A 25339-nucleotide genomic window follows, 5' to 3' on the forward strand; every position below is an offset into this window, starting at 1 on the left:
GAGATTGCGCAGAGGAATTCCCAAGTCTGGGCGCCGACTAGGGACACCCGTGTGCAACCTCATCGATAACAACGAGCCAAGATATAAATGCCTCATTTCTATCGGATTTCTTCTGCTGGCACGTCTGCTGGCATCCAGCGAGCACCATGTCAAATCCACTCCTGTTTTTCATGCAGGTTAGTAACAATGCTTCCACAATTAATTCCAATGACCTTTGGCTTGTCCAGCTGACGTGCCCATGTAGACTTACTGAAATGTACTTTACTGCCTGTGACTTCGTCTTGTCGCTACTCATGCTATGTGGTGACGTCGAGCTTATTCCAGGGCCTACCACTCAGCGGGTTCTAGCTGAACTGCTTGAGGGTCAGAAAAATATTCAACAAAGGCTGGGGGATATTGAGGTCAAATTACAGAAAGTTGATCAAGCTACATCTGCGATAAATGAAATCAAGAATTTGACACATGACCTAGATTTACGAGTTACAGTTTTAGAAAGAAAGCTTGTTGACCTAGAAGATTACAGCAGGCAAAACAACCTAATTATTTTTGGTATAGCTGAAAAACCAAAAGAAACGTATGGAGAACTGTCGCAGCTTCTGTTGAAGGAAGTGTTCACTGATAAATTAGGTATAAAAGTTATTTCAGCAGAAAAAATTCACAGATTGGGTCGGAATCAACTTAACAAGCATCGACCGGTTATTATCGAACTATTCGATCACCGTGAGAAATTAAACATACTAAAACATTGCTTTAGACTAAAAGGCAGTAGCTACTCTGTATCGGAAGACTACTCCCCTACTACAAGGCAAGCACGCAAGAAACTATGGGAAAGCACTGCGGAACTTTGGAGGGCGGGTCAGATGGTCAAGTTAATCTCAAACAAAATAAAGATTGGTGAAGAACTGTTCACTTGGGATGATGCGCATGACGAGAGAATTCCGGTGCACGATAGCAGAGATAAGATAAAAAAAAAGGCAAAGAAAGCAATGAACTGACACCAGACACAACGAATCAGAAAACCTAATGCTTCTGTGTTTTAACGCCCGCAGCCTTGTAAATAAGTTGATTGACTTCAGTTGCCTAGTACAGTGTTATAATCCGTCAATTAAATGCATCACTGAAACCTGGCATAATGAGTCCATTTCTGAAAACGAATTTCTGCCCTCTGGTTACTCGGTTATTCGAAACGACAGGTCGAGTGGTCGAGGTGGTGGAGTGGCGCTCTTTATCAAAAACGACATTGAATATTGATTGCTTAGTGGAGTTTATTGGCGCAAGGGCCAGATGTGGCCAAAGACCTCCAGAGCGATGATAAAGAACTGTGTGATATGCAGTGTGGATAAAACAGATGTGACGGGGCTGTAAATGGGCCTAAAACAGTCGCTGTAGGTGCATAAAATATACATATAATAAAATTACAGCTATGACAAATGATGTGTGCTAAGGAGACATAAAATTCTTTAAAAATGATATGTATATGAAACAAAAACTTGGCGTGGAGCACCAGTGCCTCGGCAGAGCCCTTAAAACAAGAACATGGAGGCATGGGCTCACTGAAAGCTGCTATCACAGCGGCATCTTCTAGACAGAGGATGCGCTATGAACTTGTTGGGCTAAAAACATTCAATACTACATCTTTTAGAAAGCCAAGGACTGACTTTGCGTCGAAAAGCGGCTCTTCGCCGAGAAACATAGTAGGATGTAGAGGTAGATGATAGCAGTATGCGAAAGCAAAATATTTCTTTCTCTCTTTCAGCTTCCGGATACTCCAGGAGGACGTGGAGGACGGTTAGCCTCTCGTCAGTCAGAAGAAAGCTATGGGTACCATATGTGTGTCCTATTCTGAGGCGACAGAATAGGACATCACTTCGCCGTCTTCTCGTAGCGGAGGGCCGGTAACCTAACTGTGGCTTAATCAAGTGGAGCTTATTGTTTATTTCTGTGTCCCACAAGCGTTGCCAGTGGCTTCGCAGTTTCTTACGCAGGAAGGGTTTTAGGTCTGTTGCAGGGACAGTAGTGGTAGGGTTAGTAGTGCGCAATATAATTGAAGTGGCCATTTGGTCAGCTAACACATTGCCCTCGATACTTCTATGGCTAGGTATCCAGCAAATAATAACATGCTGGTTGGACATATACGCAGTACACAGGACAGAATACAACTCAATTATTACCGGATTTCTTAATCTAAAAAGTGATCTTAGTGCATTTACGATGCTTAACGAGTCTGTAAATATAATCGATTTTTGTATGTTTGATTTACGTATATGCTTCACAGCCGACAATGGTGCATAACCCTCAGCCGTAAGTATACTTGTTTCCGGGTGCAGTACACCGGATTCTGAGAAGGATGGTCTGACGGCTGCATAAGCCACCCCTGCATGCGACTTAAAAACATCGGTATAAACTCTACGCATGAGTTGTTGGACTAGAGTTGTCGGAAATGCATTTTAATATGTGCTTCTGGTGCATGTTTAGTGATCTCGGCAAATGAGGTGTCACAATGTACAAGCTGCCACTGCCACGGCGGTAAATGTTTTGCTGTGGGCATAGGACAAAGTTCTAGCAGCCCAACACCCACTTCCTCACTTAAGTTTCTCACACGCAAAGGAGCACGGCTTTCTCGCTGCTGGTCTATAATGGAAGAGGGTGGCAGCGGCCATATCGTTTATAGTTGAATAAGAAGGATGCTTGATCTTTGCATGTACCTTTATCAAATATGTGAGACTGCTATAGGATCGCTGCAGGTGAAGTGACTACTGATTCGACTCTACATAGAGGCTCTGGATCGGACTTGTCCTGAAAGCACCGATTGCAAGTCAGATACCCAGATGGTGAACGGGGTCTAGGATTTTTAATGCACTTGGCATTGTGGAATGATAAATTATAGAGGCATAATCAAGGCGCGACCCGACAACGCTTTTGTACAACTTCAAGAGGCACTTTCGATCACTACCGTATGTTGTACGTGATAGGAAATTCAGAACATTCATCACTTTCAAACATTTCATTTTGACATATTTAATATGGGGAATAAACGTAAGCTTAGAATCAAAAGTGGTTCCCAGGAATTTATGCTCGCTGCTCACAGAGAGTTGGTCTCCCTTGATCGCAACATTTGGTAGTGGCATTATTCCTCGTTTGTTGGAGAAAAGTACGCAAGTACTTTTCTTGGTGTTTATTTTAAAACATTCTCATCCACCCATTTAGAGAATTCATTCATTCCAAGCTACACTTGTCGTTCGCAGATAGACATATTGCATGATTTGAAACTCATCTGCACATCATCAACATACACGGAATAAAACATCGCGCTTGGAATGACTGAGTGCAGGGAGTTCATTTTTACAAGGAAAAGTGTGCAACTAAGCACGCCCCCTTGCGGAACACCAGTCTCTTGGGTAAATGATCTAGAGAGAGCATTTCCCACTTTTACGCAAAAGGTTCGATTAGACAGATAGCTTTCATTTGTGTCTAACATGTTCCCATGGATGCCCATGGCGGCAAGATCACGTAGAATCCCGAATCGCCATGTGGTATTGTACGCTTTCTCCAGGTCTAAGAATATCGAAAGTACAAACTGCTTATGAATAAATGCATCTCAGATGTATGTCTCTAAGTGAACAAGGTGGTCTATTGTCGACCTCCCCTCTCTGAAACCACACTGAAGCGGGTCTAGTATACTGTGGGTCTAGCACACTGAAGCGGGTCTAGTACACTGAAGCGGGTCTAGTATACTGGCGCTGGACACGCGCTCTTGCGAGCGCTGCGTTTGTTTTGAGGGCCTCGCCTCAAAAGACGAGACCTCTTCGCAGCCCCCAGCCCGGAGGTTGATGGGTCTTTCTTGGATGGCGAAGCAGCACTGGCTGCAACCGCCGAGGGGGCAGATGGCGTCATCGCTGGCTCACTACGCGTGTCCCAGACAGCCGCCCGGGGCCGTCGTGGGGCTGCCCCCTGACGCGCCACTTTGGCAAAGCTGGTTTCTGGTAGGTAGGACACCTGCCTTCGTGCCTCCCTAAATGAAATGTTTTGTTTTACTTTATTTGTGACAATTTCCTCTTCTTTTTTCCAGCATGGGCATGACCTTGAGTATGCAGCCTGCTCCCCATTACAGTTCGCACAGTGAAGAGAGTTTTCACAGGCATCAGATGTATGTTCTTCAGCACTGCATTTCGCGCAAGTTAGGCGGCCTCGGCAGTTCTGTGAACTGTGGCCGAACCGCTGGCATTTGAAACATCGGAGATGGTTTGGTATATATGGCCTCACTCGAAGCTTGATTTACCCAGCCTCAACGGAGTCGGGCAGTACACTTGAATTGAAAGTAAGTATCAGGTGCTTAGTCTGGACTTCTTTGTCATCACGCCTCATCCTAATTCGTTTCACGTTGATGACATTCTGTTTGCTAAAACCCTCCAGGAGTTCAGCCTCCGTCAACCCTAACAGGTCATCATCTGAAACAACGCCACGGGTGGTGTTCATGGTTTCGTGTGGAGTTACTATTAATTTGGTATCTTCGAATTTCACTAGATTAGGCAGTCTCTCATACTGTTTCTGGTCGCGGAGCTCCAACAGGAGGTCACCACTTGCCATTCTCGATGCCTTATATCCTGGGCCAATGATTTCCGTCAAAGACTTTGAAACTAGAAAAGGTGAAAGCGTTCGCACTGATTTTCGGGGTGTGTCAGCATGGATAACGTGGAATCGGGGAAAAAATACTTTTTGGTGACCAAAAAACTGGAAGACTTCATCGGTGCGCCCTCTTTTCTGAGGGCGATCAGGGAGTGGGGGGAAGGAACTAGCCATATGTAAATGTCTATTTTCGGCAGTGGCACCAGCCACCCACCATGGAGTCCTACAAGGGGACGGTGCAGAATCTGTAAGTACAGGCCCTGCAGACGCCAGCTGTACGCCACCACTATAACCTAATATGGTGTATCTAAGGTAGGATAGCCACGCAGGGTTAACCCTTGCCACCAGGAAACACGGAGGTCAATGGAAGTGAGTAGAGGACAGGAAAGATTTAAAGTAAGAGAAAAGACGAAGATGTGAGGTGAAGACAGGAAAAGGCGACTGTCGATTCCCCCCGGGTGGGTCAATGCGGGGGTGCCGTCTACGTGAAGCCGGGGCCAAAGGGGTGTGTTGCTGCCATTGGAGGGCCTTACAAGACCAATCACCCAGCATTGGCTCAACCCAGGGATTTCCTTTTCCCCAGACACAACAAAGCCACGCACGACTAGGCGTGGGAGGGGGTCGAAACCCCCCCGTTAGCTCGGGTACGTGGTGTCGCTACACACCAAACGCCTGCTTGCGCAGACGCCCCTGCGGGGCGATATTGAATATACAACACTGCCTGATCTTCTCGAAACAGAGTCTGTTTGGTGTAAGATCAAGGTATGCAGTGTGTTTGTAGTGATTGGAGGTGTTAACCGGCCACCAAATGAAGATGACTATTGCATATTGGCAATCACGGACTATATCGTTAAGCAGAGACTTCTTAAAGGCAAACTGATCATATGTGGAGACTTCAATGTACCCCACATTAGCTGGGAGTCCTTCACCACGACTGGCCGTGACAAGGTTCTTTGTAATTCATTGATTGACTTCGCTGTATCTCATGATTTTACTCAAGTTGTTCAAAGTCCCACCAGAGGTGGTTCAATCCCGGACCTTGTTTTCGTTACAGCTGGCCTATTGAATGATGACTCAGAGTGCGAGGTTGTAGAAAGTATCTTGGATCACAATGCAGTCTTTGTTGAATTTTCTATTCACTACAAACTTAAGAAACCAGAATACAAAGTTGTTACTGATTTCTCACATGCCAACGATGAAGGCGTATTTTCCCTGCTAGCAGATTCTTTTTGCAAATTTTCTCCTTTCCAGCAACAGTTGTAATGTAAATGCGTTGGTGGAACACTTTGGTGCGATTGTGTCCGACTGCATATCTAAATTCGTGCCAAACAAATGCGTGAAGCGCAATCCTAAACACCTATGGTATAACCGAGAAATAATAATGTTTAATCGCCGCATAAAGCGACTACATCGCCGATGCCGCTCGAATCCAAACCACCAATTCACTTTGTGTACGTTAAAAGCAACACTCAAAAATAAAATGCATGAAGCTAGAGATTTCTATTACAATAACAGGCTGTCAACGTTCATTAGGGAAAATCCGACCAAATTTTGGAAGACAATGAATCCACCCTCCAGAACTTGCTCATTCATAATTGAAAACGAAATATGTTCAGATGCTCAGACGATCTTAGAGGCTTTCAATAGTTATTTCAAGTCTGTTTTTACCCCTGATAACGGCAATGTTCCTTCTTTTGTCACACCCTCTGTATCGGTAGCTATTTCGGATATTGAGTCAAGTTTCCTTGTATTTCGTAATCTCTTACCCAACATAGATATTACTAAAGTGCCGGTCCGGACGGTATCCCTAACCCTTTTCTGAAAAGGTATTCTGAATGGTGTGCACGATACCTCATAATTATATTCCAGAAATCACTTGACTCCAGAAGGGTCCCGCGAATTCGGAAGATCGCTTATGTTGTTCCTATTTTCAAATCCGGTAAGAAGGAAATCATTTCTTAACTACAGACCAATTTCATTATTATCCACGTGCTGCAAGCTACTTGAGCACATCATTTACAAGCAAATTATTCAATATTTAAGTGACAACAATATTTTTTCACAGCATCAGCATGGTTTCTGCAGCGGTTTTTCCACTGTAACACAATTGATCGAATTTACACATGACATCGCCTCATCATTTAATAACCACGAACAAGTCGATGCCATTTTTATGGATTACTACAAAGCTTTTGACAAGGTATGTCATAAAAAAACTTTGCTCAAACTTTGTAACCTTCTTACAGGCCCATTTGCTGACAAATTACTTGATTGGATTACGGATTATTTGCACCTGAGGAGTCAGTTTGTTCGCTAGAACCACGAACAGTCGTCACAAGCTCATATTTCCTCAGGTGTTCCACAAGGCTCTGTCTTGGGGCCTCTTTGATTCATAATTTACATTAAAAATGCCACTCAGGTTGTCATTACCACTCCAGTTGAGCTCCGCCTATACGCCGATGACTGTGTATTGTATTCCAATATACGTAGTGTCACTGACCAAGTTTTGTTGAATCATGCGTTTTCTTCCTTTTGCGAATGAAGTAGAACTTGGCAAAGGGAGCATAATTTTCATAAAATCGTGACAATAACTTTAACAATTAAAAAGGAGCTATTGCAATTTAGATATGGTGACTCCATTCATACACTAGAAAAAGTTCAGGAACTTAAGTATCTTGGTGTTGTATTCCCTCCTAACTTGAAGTGGCACAAACACATCGACCTTATTTTTGGAAAATCGCTTAAGAAATTAGGTTACTTAAGAAGAATGCTAAAGGGCACCACAAAAGAATGCAAGCTTATAGCCTTCAAATCACTGGTCAGGCCTCTTGAATATGCGTCTGTTGTGTGGTCACCACATCTTGCAATTGACATAAATAAACTTGAGGCCATCCAGTAAAACTTGAGGCCACCCAGATTCATTTTTAACCGTTATGACAGTGATTTCAGAGCACTACCATGCTTTATTGCTAAAATGTTTAGAACACAGACGTATGCGTGATTGGCTTACCATGCTACATAACATCGTGCACAATTCCGTCCGCATTGCCACACCCATTTTGTTCACCGATCATCCTACCCATGTGACTCGCCGATACAATCCGTTGAAATTTGTGCCATTCAGATGTTTTATTGATTGTTATAAATACTCTTTTTTTCCGTGCACAGTTGACACTTGGACTAATCTGGACACTACTTTGAAACGACTACCGCATGCGCTGTTTGTTAAACAAGTGTCCAATGATGTAATTTGATGTTTTTAATTTTGCTGTTGTTCCTTTTGATTGATCATTTATTATTTGTTGAACAGGTGTATAACTACGTAACTTTATGTTTTTTATTTCTGCTGTTTTTGTTCGTTTATTGTAACCACTCCTGCAATGTCTCAAACATGAGACAGCAGTATCTGTAAATAAATAAATCAACATTACCAAAATGTGCACAACCTTATGAAATCATTTTGGAACTATGAAGAGAATACATGCCTAAATAGCAGCACAGGTGACGGGCAACTCGTGAGACTTTGACACGTGCGTGTTTGTACGGCGATTCATTAGCGAAAACTGGCGCGGTTACACATGTCAACGCGTTACCATTGTACGTCAAGCTGAGCACGCCCCTAGCTAGTTGCGCGCAGAGTGTCACCAACTAAGCTCACTCCGTGAGCGCCACTCCCTGTAACGTACCCATGCATTTGCTCTTGCGCAGAGACATTATTTTTCTTTCTTCAGCACGGGACCGTGGCACGACGACTATTTTGTCGAGTCAATGCAGCGGCGGAAAGTTGCCTCCATTTCCTCGAGCAGCATGCACTTTGTGGTGGTCTCGCACACAAGGGCACGGCAGCAGACCATGTAGTATGTTGTAACGTTGGTACGCTTACACCACACGTATTGCCAAGTAGGCAGTACATAATTAAGATTGTTTGAGATGTTTATCGTTGGTAGGTTTATTGCAATGACCTGCAGCCACATTTGACGGTAGCGTCATCACGCTCCCGTGAATTTTCGTGCAGGCATCATCGCACGTGCCCTGAAGTAGTAATTACTGCGTGATCTACTGTTGATGTTTTCATTGCAAATGCACTAAATCGGAAGATCTTCACATTGATAAATGCGACCAGATTCATGAAGTTAGACTATTCGAGGAATATACAAATTGGTCTAAGTATTCAAAATTTTCGTATATGTGGTTATCGAATCAAATACGAATATCACAAATGCATTATTCGACGAATATTCAAGACTTTACAATATTTGCACACTTCTAATTAGAACACATCAGCCACAGTTAGCAACAAAGGCTTAAACTGTGCAAAAACAATCTTAAAAAAAATTTTTAAGGGTGGTTTTCCAGTGAATGCACAATGTTGCCAGAGACCGGCAGGTGCTGGCGGAATCGTCTATAAGGCTCCTCTCGCAATTCAGAAGAAGTCGCTAAGAGGACTATCGTACATGTAGAAGACCATGTTCAGAGTTTACTTGCAAACTACATGTCGTAAATAAATGATGTTGCTGCTGAACAGCTTTCCAAGTTCACATCCCTTTTTTTCTCAAGTGTGGGGCAGGGGCGCGTATATATTCCTTTTGTCACCCCAGCTCCTGTTCTTGGTGCCTTCGTCCGGGCTTATTGTGTTTGACAGGTGGCTAGAAAAACACAGCGCAAAACGGCTGAAAGCCCCAAGTGCCAAGACTTCTCTGTGAGCACAGGGGCGCTGAAGCACCTCCCTCCCGAAATTCCCACCTTCCCTGCCCTGCCCTGCCCTGCCCTGCCCTGCCCTGCCCTGCCCCCCCCCTCCCCCCCTGTGCAAGCATAGTCAAAACACATAAGTTCTGTGCCTCTGTGCCACCCTGAAGAAACAAAATTGTTGTTGATGCCCGCCCCCACAAAAAAATTCTGGCGCCGCCTCTGTTTGAATAGGCGGCTTTTCAATGTGATCATGCGCGCGCACGTGGACAAGTCACGGCCTCCTGCGCTGGCCCCTGTAACGACCAAGCGCATCGTGCTAAACTCTGCCAATGACTGATACAATGGCTGTGACGAGTGATTTTTGTGCTCTTAGCATCTACTGTCAAGAGAAAGAATAGCAATTCTTAATTGACTGAAAATGTTTCTGAATACCAGGCCACGTGCTGCACTATAATATTTGCTCGTGTTTTCGGGAGCCTCGACTAACGGTTGGCAACGTTTTCTGACCATGCTCGTAAAGTGTTGCTGAGCCCCTATAAAATATTTCCCTTAATCGTGTGACAGTAAATGGGTAAAATGACCAAAGGTCATTTTTAAATGATGTTACATTGGTCATGTGACAGGAGTATTAAAAACGGTATGTATGCCCACTGCATGCAGAACTATCTGAAGAGGGTGAATAATAAAACATTGGGCTGATATACCTTGAAGAACATAAGAAATAGATTCCATGGACACCGTCTGCACTCGTTACACTATAGTGTAATGAGACACTGTAGTTACACACTACCCCTAACTCTTCGCACACTTTTATTATATACATAAAAAGTATCATTTGGTATGTAAACTTTTAAATGGTAACGGAAAAGTAATGACCTTACTTTTTCCCACGGCAGAAGGAATGAGAGGAGAGGGCTTAGAGGAAGGAAAAGGGCATGCTCAGCCGGCGCACTACGGGGAAAGTGTAGAAAAAATGACATCATAGCGACCATATCTATAGGCCACAATGGCGCCGTTTCTATGATTACGTGCTGTGCAGTGCAGCTGGTCCAGCAGTAAGCGTTGGCAGCATGTGCGCCTTTGTACGTTTACCAATTGATACATAGTGGAGAATATCTGTGCTTTGTGCTGTGTTGTTAGCTATGCAATGTTCTCGCGTCGGTTATTGCACTCCTAGCAACATTTATGAAACCTGCTGTTAGCCACAGGGCCTCAACAGTGGGCTGAACGAGTGGGTATATCGATGTGCCATGTGGTGGATGAAGTGTTTAGTGAAATTGCGTGCGGGCACTATGACAAAACAGAACCACGACGAACGCTTGTAGGTCAGTGACGGTAGAGCAGTGATCCTGCTTGTGACAACGAACAAAACGTTTGGGCTGAGGATATCATGTGCACATACGTAGTTTAGTGTTCGATGTGTGCAAAATAACGACTGGCGGCATCTTTTCTGTTTCGATTTCTATGTCACCCCATTGGCATTAGGGCGACCACGTTCGATTATTACTTGCATCTTGCACGAGGTCACCGCGGTTCCAAATTCTGAGCGACAGAATACAACCATAGAACTTGAAAGACAGCGCATGGCCACTCGTGTCGTCTGTACAGAGTGTAAATATAATGCCGGGAAAACATTCGCACATACCACCCTTGCCATATTCAGTGCATCTAGCACGCATTCTCTTGTGCTTGCTACCTTGTCGGCGTGCTGTTACTCGCTAATTAATACTCAGACAAAATAATATCGCCAATGCTACCAAGCTGGCCCAGCGTGTTGAGTCGGGTTCCGTTGGTTTCGAACCACCACGCCACACGCGCAACAGAGCCCACGTGTTTTTCAAGCCAGAAACACAGTCGCGCCTTCTTATTCACATTCGAATGATGATGATGATGATATACGGTGTTTTTGGCGCAAGGGCCATTTGATGGCGAAAGAGCGCCAATTCATGCGACAAGGAATGTGGACAATGATTGTGATTAGCGGCTGTATAAGGGCCATAAAATTTCTCGCGGTAAGGCGGGTAAAAACATACAAGTAATAAAATCATGACCATGCCATGAAAGGTGTGTGTGGTGTGAATAGATAACAAAAGATGGTGATAATAAAAAACAATGGTGTATATGTATGGCATTAGCATAAGTGCCTCACTGGTTCATACCCTTGCATGCAAGAGCCGTGAGGCAAGTGCTTTCCTGTGTAGCCACCGCAGCAAAAACCTCCCTGGAGAGGTCGTGCTACGGGATGCCCGGGTATATGATATGAAAATTACGAATTTCTTTTAAAAAAGCTAGCAATGATTTATGACTAAAAAGCGGTTCCCTACCAACGAACATTGCAGGGTGTAAAGGTATATGTTGTCGGTAGGGTAATGAAAAATGCTGTTTTCTTATAGTTTCTAAGTGTTTACACTGGATTAACACGTGAAGGACGGTTAATGGTTCACCACATCTGTCACACAATGGTGGATCGCCACCAGACAAAAGATAAGTGTGTGTCGTGTATATGTGTCCTATCCCGAGTCTCGTTAGTATAACCTCTGTATGACGCGATTTTGATACTGGCAGCCAATGACCAAGGTGTGGCTTAATAATGTGTAGTTTGTTTTGTGTGTGTGTATCCCACTTGCTCTGCCAGTAGTCCCTGATGTTTCGTTTGAGAGACGGCTTAAGATCAAGGGCCGTGATTAATATGGGTGTAGGGCCAGTGCTTTTGTGGACGGATGCTGCAAGCTGATCCGCCCTCACATTGCCTTGGATCTCACGGTGCCCTGGCACCCAGCACACTACAACATGTTGTTTGAGTGTGTAGAGTGTGCATAAAATAGAGTAAAGTGAGACGAGGACAGGGTTTTTTTTTTTTTGTTTATTTAAGATTGTAAGCCTGCGCAGAGCCGTTACCACACCGAGGAAGTCCGTATAAATTACTGCTTTTTGTATTTGTAATTGTTTGATGTGTTTAGCCGCCACAAGTATCGCGTAAGCTTCCGCTGTGAAGAAACTTGTGCCTGAATGTAGAGGGCCAGCATCCAAAAAGGATGGGTCGACAGCAGCGTAGGACACAGAAGAGTTAGACTTGGAGGCATCTGTAAAGAACTCAGGACATGTGTATTTGTGTTGAAGTTCCAGGAAGTATGTTCGGATATGGGCAATAGGTGCATGTTTTGTAACTTCTAGGAAAGATACATCGCAGTCTATAGTCTGCCACTGCCACGGTGGCAGGTATGCTACAGGAGCCATTAAACTGTGTTCAAGTGACACTCCAGTTTCCTCAGCTAGACCCTTCAGGCGAAGTGAGAAGGGCTGCCTCATTGAAGGCCTGTTTTGAAAAAGAATGGAGCTCGACAAGTCATTAATAGTAGAGTATGAGGGGTGCCTCTTGTCTGCTTTCACCTTAAAGAAGTATACAAAGGACATGTAGGTTCTTTGCAGATGAAGCGATCACTCATTTGACTCGGCGTAAAGGCTTTCTACGGGGCTGGTGCGAAAAGCACCCGTAAAAAGCTGGATGCCCGAATGGTGCATGGGATCCAGCATCTTCAAAGCACTTTGAGTCGCAGATTGATAAACAATGGCCCCATAATCTAAGCGGGTGCGAATAAGGCTTCTATACACGTTCATGAGGCATTTCCTGTCACTACCCCACGTAGTACGTGACAACACTTTTATAACATTCATGGCTTTTAAACATTTTGTTTTTAAATACTTTATATGGGGTACGAAGGTCAACTTGTTGTCCAGGATTAAGCCTAAAAATTTATGTTCGGCTTTGACGGACAGACGTTGCCCGTTCAGTCGAAGAATATCAGGTTCAGAGTGCATGCCTCTCTTTCGAGAGAACAAGACACACGTGCTTTTTTGTGGGTTAAGTCGAAATCCGTTTTCATCTGCCCATTTGGAGACCTTGTTTAAGCCCAGCTGAACCTGCCACTCACACATTGCCAAGTTGCATGACTTGAAGCCGAGCTGAACGTCGTCGACATATGTACAATAGGACATATTGCGGGGGATGGACAAGTACAGAGAATTCATTTTGATAATAAAAAGTGTGCAACTAAGCACACCACCTTGTGGCACGCCTGTTTCCTGGACAAATGTTTGGGAGAGAACACTGCCCACACGGACACGGAATGTCCGGTTTGTCAGGTAACTTTTGATTATATGAAACATTCTTCCGCGCACACCAAGGTGGGACAGGTCTTTTAGAATTCCAAAACGCCATGTTGTATCATAAGCCTTTTCGATATCGAGGAACACAGAGAGAAAATATTGTTTATGGACGAAGGCATCTCTGATCTGTGCCTCGATACGAACAAGGTGGTCTGTGGTGGATCTACTCTCTCGAAACCCGCACTGAAATGGGTCGAGCGAATTGTTTGTTTCAAGGATATGTATAAGTCGGCAGTTTATCATTTTTTCAAAGACTTTGCACACGCAGCTTGTAAGTGCAATAGGCCTATAACTTGACGCTAAAGAAGGGTCCTTGCCCTCTTTCAAAATGGGAATAATAATAGCCTCTTTCCAGGAGGTAGGGATAGTGCCAGAAAACCAGATAGCATTGTACAAACAAAGTAAGGTTTTTCGTGTTTCGGCTGGTAGGTTTTTTAACATTTCATACACCACACGGTCAGAACCTGGGGCAGAAGTACTGCAGGAGCTTAGAGATGTTCGGAGCTCAGCTAAACTGAAAACTTGATTGTATGCTTCGTATCTAGTGGATTTGTGTTCGAGTTTCTGATTTTCTATTCTTGTTCTGTATTTTTGGAAAGTGTCTGTATAGTGGGACGAGCTGGATACCCGTTCAAAGTGTGCACCGAGGAAGTTTGCCTGATCTTCCAAGGTATCACCTTGGGTGTTTACGAGTGGAAGTGTGTGTACTTGTTTTCCTGCTATCCTACCAACCATGTTCCAGACTTTAGCCTCCTGTGTGTATGAATTGATCCCCGATAGAAACTTCTGCCAGCTTTCCCTTCTGGCCTTCCTACGCGTTCTCCTGCCTTGGGACTTTATTTTCTTGAAGGTGTCAAGATTTTCGGCTGTTGGTGAGTTCCGAAGCAGCCTCCATGCCCTGTTCTGTTCCTTTCACGCATTACGACACTGTGTGTTCCACCATGGGACGTGTCGTTTGCCGGGCATTCCAGATGTTTGCGGTATGCACCTGGCTGCTGCGTCAGTTAGAAAAGCTGTGAAGTACTGCACAGCTTCATCTATGTCTAACCTACATATGTCTGTCCAACTCAAACGTGTAGTGTTGTGGAATTGTTCCCAGTCTGCTTTGTTCATCAGCCATTCGGGAACATGTGCAGGACATTTATATGTTGTTTGTGAACTCAACACTACAGGAAAATGGTCACTTCCATATAGATTATTTATAATTTTCCATTTCAGTAGGGGTAGGAGTGAAGGTGATACGATGCTGAGGTCTATAGACGAGTAAGTTTTGTTGGCAACGTTATAGTATGTTGGCTCTTTCCTATTCAACAAACAGGCACCGGAAGAGAAGAGAAATTGTTCAATGAGACGACCTCGTGCATCACAGCGAGAATCGCCCCACAGTCCACTATGTGCATTTAGGTCTCCAAGAAGCAAATAAGGTTCAGGCAGTTCGTCTATTAAAGACTGAAATTCACGTCTTTCAAGACGTTGGTGGGGAGGTACATACAAAGAGCAGATGGTGAAGAGTTTGTTTAAAAGTACCGCTCGAAAAGCCACCGCCTCAAGGGATGTCTGGAGTGGTAAATGTGTACACGCTACTCCTTGGTTAACAATAATGGCTACGCCACCGGATGACGCCACAGCATCATCTCGGTCCTTTTGGTATATGACGTAAGCACGTAAAAAATTTGTATTGGAGGATTTTAGGTGTGTTTCCTGTACACACAGCACTTGAGGTGAGTGTTTGTATAAAAGCTCTTGGACGTCGTCGAGGTTTTTAAGCAGGCCTCTGACGTTCCAATGAATAATTTGTGTTTCCATATTGGAAGTAAAGTAGTGCTGTGTGTACGTTAAGGGAGTGACTTGTTTAAGGTGAAAGGTCAAGCTCAAGTAACAGGGCTATTATCAGGCCCTGTTATGAGCTTCTTGGTTCTCTTGGCGCGCTCCAGAGAGCCGCGCCGCTCTTTTGGCACCAAGGGTGCTGCCGTATCCATTGCCTCCTCGGAGGCACTGGATGCCCGCTCATGCGAGCTGGTTTTTCGAAGCTTGGGCCTCGCCTGGCGAGGTGAGGCCTTGAGACCCGAGGACCCTGGAGTTTCTGGTCTCTGTTCAATAGTAGGCGGAGTAGACTCAACTACTGCCGCCTTGGGGGCAGGCGCCACAGCCAATGGCTCGCTCTGCGCAGGCCGAAGGAGTGGCGAGGGCTGGTGCGACACTGCCCCCTGGCGCGCCGCATCAGCATATGTGGGGCCATAAAATGGCGAGACTCTTTTTCTTGCTTCTTTAAATGTAATGTTTTCTTTTATCTTTAAAGTGATGATCTCTTTTTCTTTTTTCCAGAAAGAACAGGAACGTGAGTACGCAGCATGACTACCGCCACAGTTCACACAGTGTGCAGGTGCTTCGCAGTTGTCAGACGCATGGCCCACGACTCCACACAGAGCACAAGTTTTCCGGCCACGACAGCTTTGCGAGCCGTGGCCATATCTCTGACATTGGAAGCAACGGCGGGGGTTGGGAATATATGGTCTCACGGATGTCTTTGTGTACCCAGTCTGAATAGTTTCCGGCAAATCACTCGAAGCAAAGGTCAGTACTAAGTGTTTGGTTGGGATTTCCTTTTGATCTCTTCTGATCTTAATACGCTGTACGTTTGTCACGTTCTGGCTCTTCCATCCTTCCAGAAGTTCAGCTTCCGTCAGCTCAAGCAAATCTACGTCCGATACGACCCCGCGAGATGAGTTCATGGACCTGTGTGACGTAATACTGATGGGTGTGTCTCCAAACGTTGTGATGGTGTTCAGTTTATCGAATTGGTCTTTGTCACGTATTTCAAGGAGTAGATCTCCACTGGCCATTTTGGTAACCTTGTACCCGGCACCGAGAGTTTCGGTTAAGCATCTAGAAACTACGAAGGGGGATACAGTTCTGGCTTGCTTGTTAGTTTTTTCGCAGTGTATAACGTGGAAATGAGGAAACATTTGTCTTGGCCGGATGAAAAAATTGATGTCTTCGGTGCGTACCCGCTTTGAGGAGGCACGATCACTGAGTAAAGGGAATGCTTTCTGCATGCTAATTGTATGTTGTTCAGCAGCGTTGGTGGCCACCCAGCACGGAGCCCAACGAGGGGACGCTACAAGTTTGCGGATGCTGAAACCTGCAGACGCCAGCCGTACAACGCCACTATAACCCAATGCGCCTAGACCAAGGTAGGCTATTTGCACAGGGTTAACCCTTGCCGCCAGGAAAATTGGAAGTAAACAGAAGAGAGAAGTAGACAGGAAAGCTAAAAAAGTAAGAAAGACGAAGATGTAGGGAGAGAGAGATAGGAAAAGGCGACTGCCGATTTCCCCTGGGTGGGTCAGCCCAGGGGTGCCGTCTACGTGAAGCCGGGGCCAAAGGGGTGTGTTACCTCTGCCGGGGGGCCTTAAAGGTCTAATCACCCAGCATTGGCTCAACCCCCAGGATCCCCTTTTCCCCGGACACGGCAAAGCCACGCACGGCTAGGCGTGGGAGGGAGCCGAAACTCCCCCGTTAGCTCGGGTCCGTGGTGTCGCTACACACCAAACGCCTACTTGCGCAGGCGCCCCTGCGGGGTTCACATTCAAATGTAAGAGAGAAGAATGTAAGAGAGAAGAATTTGCCCAGTCAATATGGCCAACTTTCGGTTTTGCCAAAGTTTATAAAACTTCTTCTATAAATAGTTTTATAAACGTAGGGCTTCACGACGAGTGACGTCAGGGTCTCTTCTCAGCTGTTTCCTTCCTCCGTGTTTTTTCCTGGTAACTGTAACTACTTCAACTGAAACAATTTACTTTAGGAAAATTGGTAACATTAACCAAGCTACTTCATTGGCGAGGCTACTCAAACAAAAATTTTTAACCAGAAGAGCCAGGATTAAAATAACTGCTTTTTTGAAACAAGCGTGTCTCATTTGCCTTGCCTAGTCATTTAGAGTCTGAAATATTGATTATTTATTTTTTGGAGGCTATCTTTGTCCAAAAGTTTAATGAAAAGTGGAAGTTACACGAGCCGTGATAAGTGACTAACTGGTGCCTGAATTCAGTAAAGCTTTGACATTTCTGTAACCAACCGTTGGAGCTATGCAGTCAACTAGGATAAATAATATACAATAAATATCGAGGAGGTTAAAAAACTTCAAAAAATGGAGAGAAAGTGCCAATTTAGACTGAACTTGTTTGTAAAATCAGCTGTGAATTAAAAACTAATTTATCAATTTCTTTTGTCCTAGTTAACTGCACAGATATATAAGCGGTAAAACATTGTATAAAATTTCAGTTCAAAGCATGCACTGAGAAAAAAACTTATGAAAGTTGACGTCACATGATTCGGAGCAAATTCTGATTTCGAGAAAATGCAGACAAAGGTGTCAGAAACTTCGCACAGAATCCTAAAATGCACCAGATTCATAGGTGTGTCCTTCTTGAACATCATTATGGTCTCTTTTTCTTCATGTGGCTGCTCTTCTTTCTGGCCTGTTTTTTCTCATCCGCTGACTTGCGTATGACATTTTGTATGCACTTGTGATCTCTGACGATGCAAGCTTTCGTCGTGTAGTACCCTGGTTCTATGCCAGCTTGACTATAGATGTCTAGGGTGCTTACACTGCCATTCTTGAAGTGTGGCACAACATCATGCAAGGCAAACATTACTGTAGGCAAGCTTATCGAGACCTCTTTGGGAGCCCACTGTCATATCAGACCATTAAAGCACTCATTTGCATTTTGTGTCATTCCATGCAAACGTTTCGTCAGAAGTTCATCCCAGCACAAATCGCTGTACACAGTTTTAACTTTGTTGAGCACGTCATTCAGAAGTCCTCCTTTGTGCACATACTTTCCTTGGCCAAGTGCTTCGACCATTCTGCACCCACATCAGCTGTTTGGCCCAAGTGGGCACAGACCATGTCTCGGATGCTCGTCGGTAGAGCTGCAATGAAAAAGACTGGCATGGGTAGCCTGCTTCATTGCATAACGGTTGCCCACATTATCCCTAATGGCAATGCCATAGAAGTTTTGCAGGCGGTCAATGAGGGTATCAGTGAGCTTTTCCTTAACCCAAGACCACGCACTGCCTTCTTAAAATTTCTGAGGCGGGAGCCAAGACGCTTGTGGAGATGCCCAATGAATTCCAGTTTCTGGACACTGTCCTTTCCATAAGTGTCTTTCACAGTGGCATAGCTCTTGGAATCGCCATCGCCGTAAAATTTCAGGTACTTCAAGCCTCTTTTTGGCTGCGACCTCTCATATATTCGGTACAGACCAACCTTCTCCATACTGCCAGCACTTCCCTTATGGTTTGCTTGACAGGAAGTGTGGTTTGCCTTTCATTCCTGATAAGAAGCCCTTTCTGGCCTCAACTTCCTTTTAGTTTTATAAGACTTACACGAGCTAGAAAGGGCCTCAACATCAACGACTTTTCCACTGTTAACAGCAATTACAGACACACATCCCTTGAAAGATAAATGGCCACGCTTCCGCCATGTGCCGTCTCCTGAAACACCACACTCGGCACTGCCCACAACACGAAGTTCCACAGCAGCATCAGCCATAGATTTCGACGCCACTTTTACTGCCGCTACAGAAAGCCAAGGCGATAATTTGTTGTAGGTGGAGTGACGTGGAGGAGTGGGCCAGTTCATGAGTTTGGGAAACGTTTCCCCACCTGCGTGCCCTTTTCCTAACTGGTGCATCGAGTAAAACGAGACGAACATTATTTTCATCAGCACGTCCCACCTTTCTAAACTTATCAAATTGATAATTGAATTCACAGTCAGTACACACGACCGCACAGGAAGAGCATATCCCTGGGTGAGAGCGTTCCTCGAGCTTCAGCGTTGCATTCATGCATCTAGGGCACATCAGTGTCCACACGCCAGTTTCCTTAGAGCGAAGAATGCTCCAGCGAAGCCTTGTACATTTTCGTAATGTCCACAAGCTTCCTCGCTGTCGCCGAAACACTCGCGCCTGTGTCAGGAGGCAGTCTCGTCATCGTGTAGTGATTTCCACCAAACATGCATGACTTCTGAGCTTTCTGCTTAGCCATGCTGGTTTGAATATGGTCCAGGTGGCTTAAGAACACACACATTGCAGCGTTGACACCTGAAAAAAATGCCGAACGATGCCTGATGTAGCCCGGCCAAGGTACACAACAAACGTTCCATGCGCATCTTGCATCCCCCTTGTGGCCGTTTTTAGAGATTTAAAAAACAATTAGAAGCACAAACTTACATATAATGACATCCTTTTATGTAAAGGTCAACATAAAATTTGTGAAGTATTTTGAATATTGTTAATATAGACGAAAAATACTTTCGTAACCAACACATTGTGGTTTCGACTTCGGTATATGAGCATAGGGTGTAGAAATCTAGCTGCACCTCGCAAACTAATGATGAAAGGACTATAATTTATCTTGCTACATATTTTTGAATGTTTGGGCGTGCAGGAAAAAAATTGAAAAATCGATCTAGCGAAAAAATTTTAATTTTTGAAGGTGGCCTACCATCTTGAAGGGCCCGTAAACCACCTAGAGGTCGAAATTCAGCTGTTGTGGGGAAATTGTGCACAAGTGTACGACGAACACGGAGCGGTGAGAATTTTTCGAAACGATGCAGTATTAGCGAAGTTAAATACATTTGATTATCGGAACCGTGACGACCCCACCTTTCACTCTCTCCTACGCTTCGCTCTGTGGGTATCTTTTCCCACGCCACTTTGCCCTCTTGACGAGCGTCCCTCCCAATCTTGCGTGGCATACGTCATCACTGATGCACTGGTTGAAACACCGTCTACTTCCGGTTGCCGTGACTCCAACCGTTGACTACGCCATGCGTGCTTGTTGCGTGCTTGTCAGTTGCGTGCTCATGCGGGTATGGAACCTGCATTGTGTACATGCTTTCAAAGAATTCCCAACGCGATGAACCCGTACGGCGACACGCCGTGCTCCACATGTGTCACGCGCACGTAGGCAACACGACAAATAACAACAAGACGCGGGACAGCTGCTTGCAGACTGACCGGAAGTCGTAGGCTCTTGTACGACAGTATATTTGGCACATTTGGCTCAGTGTGCCAGAGATCTGTCAAGGCGCATCACGGCGGTGGCTCGTAGCACTGCCACGTGCAGAATCGTTGATCGTGATGGCATTCTGCACAGAATGTGCGCGTTTACTTGAAATGCTTGAAAAAATATTGGAGGTGGTTTACGGGCCCTTTAAGAAAGTGTAACAGTGTTACTTCCTGCTAGTAATGTGCCCATGACTGATACAGCATTGCTTACGACGTAAAAGAAGTTGTACGGTGAGAAGTGGCGCTGCTGTCGCGGCAGCCACTGAACCAAGTTTATCTAATCTAAGTGGAGCCGTGGCGCATGTGCGTGGAGTGCATACATGCATAGTAAACCACAACGCCCTCGAACCAGTCACACCTACTGTTAGCAGCATGTGATTGTACGACTTCATATTCGCTGTAGATAGAAAAATTCTGATTACAAATTTTTGGTGGCGTTTTCCACATTCCATGATTAGACTCCCTGGCCGGTAAACTTTTCGTTCTGGTTAAAAAAAAGTAACACAATATTAAGTGGTTTTCAGTCCCTTTAATGCGTAATATGTTTAATGAGTTCTTACACCGCCATTCTCGGCAGATACGTATTAACGAGGCTTCACAGAAAGTTTGGTTGAAGCAAGATAGAAAGGTGAGTTAGCTGGTAGCTCATATTAGTTCAGCAAGCTGAGAGCGCGGGAACACGCAACAACCAAAGAAGTGTCTCTCCTTTCTGTCTTTTGTGTGTTCCTGCGCTCTTAGTTCACTGAACAAATATGTTTAATTGAACGTTAGTGGTGCGCTTCTGTCTGTCATGCTGCATTGCTCTGTGTAGTAAACACAAATTCACTTTTTTAAACCTTATTACATACTGTTATACACTCAGCTAAGGGCCACTCCACTCAATTGGCAGTCCTGGCCAGCCAACAGCAGTGTTGTTGTGACAAAAGAGGGCATCACTTTAGCTGATCTCCTCATGGATTTTGAATGTGCAGTGTGCGGTGTCAACGAACACTTTTGTAAAGCGTTTTAAGGTCACCAGGATTTGAAATGCCATGAATAGCACTGAGGACGACTGGATACATAAACGTAAGGATGACTGAAGCAGTAGCAATGAGCAGACCCTAGCAGCAAAAGCCTTCAAGACATCTAGTGAGGATACCCGCAGCTAGACACCAGATAGCCCATTGTTAGATACATATAGCATGATCAAAAATAGTTTTTTTTCATACCTGGATCGAAAATTGAACAAAAAATCATGGCATATCCAGGAAGTGATAGGAAGTGCAGACTATAGATGATAAGATTAATTGTAAACTGGCACCCAGTGATCTCGACATCGTTCACCGTGTTTCAACAGTGAAAGCTGGCGCAAAGAACCTGCTTGCTCGCTTCTGCTCTCGGACAAAAAAGGCTGAATTTGTCAGCAAGGCTCGGAAGGCCAAACTATGCCTAAGTGACATTGGACTGCCCGGAGCCGCCGACAACCCTGTCTACATTAACGATCACCTCACCCCCGAAAACAAGGCACTCTTTTCTCAGGCACTGGCTTTAAAGAAGGCGAACAACTGGAAATTCTTGTGGACAGATAACTGTCAAATCAAAGCTAGAAGGACAACGGAGAGCAAAGTGCTACGCATCACCTGCGAAGCTGACCTGCCCAAAATCTGCTAGCGAACCATATTGAATTTCAATTTCTTCCTCTGCTGCACTTAGGTCCATCCAATTATGGCTACTTATTTCTCAACAGATCATCTCAATTGCTTCCTTTCAACTGTCTCCCGCTCCGCGATTCATATCAACGCAAGAAGCATTCGTAAACACTTCGATGACATGCAGCTTCTTCTCTCTGCTCTTGACAATCCGTTTTCACTTATCGGTATCTCCGAAACCTGGCTTAGCGATGATGACAAAAATTTGTTCGGTCTCCCCTCATACAAGTCTGAATACTCGCATAGGCCTAGCAGCAATCATGGAGGTGTCGCTGTTTATATTAGATCGAACATACACTAGAAACGACAACATGAGATTGAGTTAAATGTAACTGGCTGCAATAGTGTTTGGGTACAACTTAACCACGATTTTCTTAAGCTAGACAGCAAGAGCTTCATTTTTGGATGCATTTATCGATCGCCATCCTCATCGGTCATAAATTTCTGTGAAGCCCTCCACAAAGTATTATACACACTATCTCTTAGTCATACAAATGTAGTGATTATGGTTGATTTCAACATTGATATACTTGACCTATCTTCTTCTAGTTCTTTGAATTACGCCAGTGTTCATCAGAGTTTTGGCTATGAATGTTTAATCTCCCTTCCCACACGCTGCATGAATGGCGCAAGTACCTTGATTGATCATGCACTTTCTAATTTAGCACAAGCGCCGGATGCAGGGGTTCTTAATGTCGACATCACTGACCATTACCCGATTTTTCTGCGCTTCAACTGCATCTCTTCACCGACTAGCATATCTTACATCAGGTGTGTTCTAGACAAAGAATCGTTCATTGATGATATCATGAACACTGATTGGTCATAAGCAATACCCTTGGATGATCCACAAATTGCATTTTCGAAGTTTTCATACATATTATTGTCACACATTCAGCGTCATACTGAGGTTCACAAATGTAAAAAAACATGCACCAGTCCTCAAAACCATTGGGTTACTGAAAAATTACTGAAGGAGCTGAGAGCCACAGAGAACCTTAATAGAAAAACAAAACGGAAGTCAGCCTTTTAATTTAAAATTACTTGCACATTACAAAAAATTCTGCAATGCCCTTACATTGCGTCTGAAAAATGCAAAAAAGATTTATTATGAACGAAAAATTGAAGATGCTGCTTCAAATGGTAAGAAAATATCGGAAATCGTCAACTCATTCCTGAACAGGAATGAAAGGCATTCTAGCACCACTACTATTCAGTATAAAAACGTTAAGTATGATACCCCATTAGAAATTGCGGAGGCCTTCAGTAACTACTTTTTTAACTCTGATGTCATCCCCAAAGCTGACTATCATCTTCCCCTTTCCCGTATGTCACAGTCGTTCTTCCTATTTCCTACCACATCTTATGAAGTACACGATGTCATTCGTCACCTGAACACAACAAGTGTTGGTCCTGATGGTATTCACCCAACCCACGTAAAAATGATTGCTCATGTTGTTTCTGATATTTTGGCATGCATCATCAACCTAGCTTTCAAAACTGGCATCTTTCCTGTAGAATTGAAAAGTGGCAGAGTCATCCCTGTTTTTAAGAAAGGTGACCGTACACTGATATCCAATTATCGACTCATTTGCATAATACCATTTCTCAGTAAAATATTCGAAGAATTGCTCGAAATTCGTCTGACAAAATGCCTCAATAAGTTTCAGATTTTATCTCTTTCCCAATTTGGTTTTCACGAAGCATATTCCACCGAACTCGCTTTGTTATCTTTAACTGAAAAGTTGAAGGAAGCAATCAATGGTGGCTACTACACAGGTTCCGATTTTGTAGTTTTCTTCAAAGCATTCGACACTATCAACCACTACATTCTTTTTATGAAGCTTGAAGCAATAGGCGAAACTGGTCCTGCACTATCATTAATAAAAAGCTACCTTCTCAATAGAAGCCAAATTGTCAGTCTGTCAGGTCATAATTCTATACCTAAAGTAACAAATATAGGAGTACCTCAAGGTTCTATTCTCGGCCCACTTCTTTTCATTATTTACATAAATGATTTGCCATCTTGCTTTGCCAGCTCAGAATGCTTATTGTATGCAGACGACACAACAATTGTGAACACTAATAAATGCCTCCAATCTCTGACACAGAAACTAAATCATGACCTTTCAGGCTTGGCTGCGTGGTGTATCCATAATAAATTACAAATAAATCCCACCAAAACGAAATTCGTTGTTTTTCACTCTCGCCAACGTGAACATAATTATATCCCGCTAATATTCCTAAATCAATTCGCAATTGAAGCAGACGATGAGGCGACATTCTTGGGAATTAGACTACACCGTCATTTGAAATTTCATTCGTATGTTGCATACCTGCGAAAAAAAATGGCTTACGGCATACGTCTTCTAATTAAATCCCGTGATATATTTTCCAAACCCACATTACTTTTATTGTACTGCGCTTTTATTCATTCGCATATAAATCACTGTATCACATCTTGGGGCAATACCTACAGCAGTCATCTCGTCTCCCTTCAAACTATGCAAAATCACTCTACTAGAATTCTTACCCACAGTCATTATCGCAGTGATGCTAAAGCACTCCTGCATGCCAACAACATCCAAACAGTCAAGAACACTTTCAAATATAATCTAGGCATACTAGTTTTCAAGCAAATAAAAAATCAGCTTCCTTTGTGTATAATCCCTCCATCTAGTCTAGAGAATACAAACTTTACAAGGTTTGCACAAAATCACAATTTTATCTTACCTATAGTTCAAACTAACTATGGCAAACAAACAGCGCACTTCACTGGAATCCATCTCTGGAATACTATACCTTAAGGAATAAAAGCCTCGGAATCAATCGGCATATTCAAGAAAGATATGAAGACTTTCCTCTCATCCATTCCTTTATCTGAATAGTTTTGGTGATTTCTATTACTCCCGCTCCCTTTCATGCTTTCTCACAACCTAAAGTTAACAAAGCATCACATCATCATCCTACATTGCTGATATCAGATGTCACTGTTTAGTTTTCTTTTCCCGTAGTTTATTTTTACTATCTTTCACCATGGTAATTATCTGAAAACTGCTTAGAAGAGTTGAATTACCTCTATTTTTTATGTTG

At 44.0% G+C, this 25339-nt stretch overlaps 1 protein-coding gene across 7 annotated transcripts in view; it reads right to left on the reverse strand.

The window, feature by feature from the left end:
* The window catches only part of Swt1 (Swt1 RNA endoribonuclease), a 323033-nt gene that overhangs the window by 108776 nt on the left and 188918 nt on the right, over positions 1-25339 (reverse strand). The window lies entirely within an intron of this gene.

This window comes from Rhipicephalus microplus, chromosome X (assembly GCF_043290135.1).
Source record: "Rhipicephalus microplus isolate Deutch F79 chromosome X, USDA_Rmic, whole genome shotgun sequence".
NCBI lineage: Eukaryota > Metazoa > Arthropoda > Arachnida > Ixodida > Ixodidae > Rhipicephalus > Rhipicephalus microplus.